Genomic DNA, 2557 nt, shown 5'->3' on the forward strand with positions numbered 1-2557 from the left:
AAAGTCTTCATGTTGCCACAAGAGGAATGCACACCTTAGTCTAAGTGACTTCCTGATGCACTCCTTACACTGCTAGTTTCCTCCCCATTTTTAAGACACCAACTTAAGCCATTTGCCAAGCTGAATTAATCAAACACAGATGCCCTAATTCCTCGCCCCCATCTCTAAGCTATGCAAACTGGGGAGACCAAATGTACACAACCCCCACTTCATCTGACAACATATATTCAACATGCAACATAAAGTATAATTTCCATTTTATTGTCTTTTCAGAGAAACCAATATTTCTTCAGTCTTTAAGGACTTGGATCCTTACATGGGCTTTGGTGGAGGACGTGGGGCAGCACCCGCAGGTCTAAATCGGGGTGGAGGTGTTCGGTCCTTACGGGCTTCCCGAGAGCGATTCCTGACTACCTTGCTGTGAATGGCACAACTCACGCAGTAATGTAGTTTCACATACAGCTTGGGAAGTACATAGGTATCGAAAACACTCGCTTCAGAAATGTCCCTGATGGCTGCGGCCTCTATGATGTTCCGAATGACGAACTTCTTAATGGCCTTATCCTTGGGCACACATCGGGCACAGTTGGTGCAGCGAATAGGCTGCACATGGCCGCGGCCCTTTTTGGCACGACCGTTGTTCCTTCTTTTCTTGGTCATCTTGGAAGCGCCGAGGCGAGAGAGCACAAAAAAGATCTTGATGACCAAGATAATCGCTATGGTGTGATCACTCACCTAGAGCTGGACATCCTGGAATGAGAAGTCAAGTGGGCCTTAGAAAGCATCACTACGAACAAAGCTAGTGGAGGTGATGGAAAACCAGTTGAGCTATATCAAATCCTGAAAGATGATGCTGTGAAAGAATGCACTCAATATGCCAGCAAATTTGGAAGACTCAGCAGTGGCCACAGGACTGAAAAAGGTCAGTTTTCATTCCAATGCCAAAGAATGCTCAAACTACCGCACAATTGCACTCATCTCACATGCTAGTAAAGTAATGCTCAAAATTCTCCAAGCCAGGCTTCAGCAATATGTGAACCGTGAACTTCCTAATGTTCAAGCTGGTTTTAGAAAAGGCAGAGGAACCAGAGATCAAATTGCCAACATCTGCTGGATCACCAAAAAAGCAAGAGAGTTCCAGAAAATAATCTATTTCTGCTTTATTGACTATGCCAAAACCTTTGACTGTGTGGATCACAATAAACAGTGGAAAATACTGAAAGAGATGGGAATACCAGATCACCTGACCTGCCTCTTGAGAAACCTATATGCAGGTCAGGAAGCAACAGTTAGAACTGAACATGGAACGACAGAGTGGTTCCAAATAGGAAAAGGACCCTGCTTATTAAACTTATATGCAGAGTACATCATGAGAAACGCTGGGCTGGAAGAAGCACAAGCTGGAATCAAGATTGCTGGGAGAAATATCAATAACCTCAGCCTTATGCATACCATTGTGTAAATGCTACCAGAATAAAAACGTAGAAAACGTCCCTTTGGTTTGAAAATGCTCCCTTGGGCTACTTGCATTCAGACTCCTTCCTCCACTCCTATACCCTGGCAACCACAGATATATTTCTCTGCCTATAGTTGTGCTTTTCCAGAAATCCATTGACATGAAATCATATAATACACAGCTTTCTGTGTCTGACATCTCTCATTGGCACAGCTGAGATGCATCCTTGCTGTTACATGCATTAGTAGTTCCTTTTTAAATGACTGTGTAGTGTTCTTTTGTACGAGTATTCTCTTTTGTTTTTCTTTCATCTATATACCAGTTGTTGAATAGTTGGGCTGTTTCTAGTTTTGGCTATTAGGAGTACATGAGTAGAATATTTGAGTAAAGGTCTTTGTGTGAACATGTTTTCCTTTCTCTTGGGTAAAATTAAAACTCCTAGTAAGTATGAAAATTCCCGCTATAATAGAATAAGAAGAATGTGCTACTGGAGAAGAGTGCAGAAATAGCTACAGAAGGAATGAAAAGGTAAGCCAAAGTGGAAACAACACCTAGCTGTGGATGTGTCTGGTGGTGAAAGTAAAGTCCGATACTAAAAGGACAACACTGTATAAGAACCAGAGGTATATTCAGAGTTACCAGTTCAGAGATTTAAATGTGCAGTGCACCAAGCAAAAAGTGGAAAAAGAGGTATCTATTTATGTACTTATTCCATGGAAGTGAGTAAAGCCATTGGGACTATGACGGAAAATCCAGAAGCAGAGAAGGAAATGGTTCATCAGAGCGTGTATAAAAATAGGTATTAAAAAACGTAATATCTATTTCTGTCATGACTGTCTTTCTGAGACACATTCTCCACTGAGGGTAACCTGGGACTACCTATCACCACAATTTGTGGATGCATAAGAAAGACTGCACTGGAAGGAAAAAAATACAGTCTTCAAGCCCCTTTCTAATTCTCCAGGGACCCTGCGGTTCCAGGAGTCTACCTCAGTGGCGGGAAAACCACAACCTGCACTGCACACGTCCAACTCAGGGAGCATGCACAGTGTGTGCGAGCGCACCCCTTGCTGCGCATGCGCCTTGATGCGCATCCCCCTT

At 43.0% G+C, this 2557-nt stretch overlaps 1 pseudogene; it reads right to left on the bottom strand.

The window, feature by feature from the left end:
• Window positions 1–240: 240 nt before the first annotated feature.
• On the bottom strand, window positions 241–703 carry LOC109555457 (small ribosomal subunit protein eS26 pseudogene; annotated as a pseudogene).
• Window positions 704–2557: the final 1854 nt, after the last annotated feature.

The sequence above is a fragment of the Bos indicus genome, chromosome X (genome assembly GCF_029378745.1).
Source record: "Bos indicus isolate NIAB-ARS_2022 breed Sahiwal x Tharparkar chromosome X, NIAB-ARS_B.indTharparkar_mat_pri_1.0, whole genome shotgun sequence".
Taxonomy (NCBI): Eukaryota; Metazoa; Chordata; class Mammalia; order Artiodactyla; family Bovidae; genus Bos; species Bos indicus.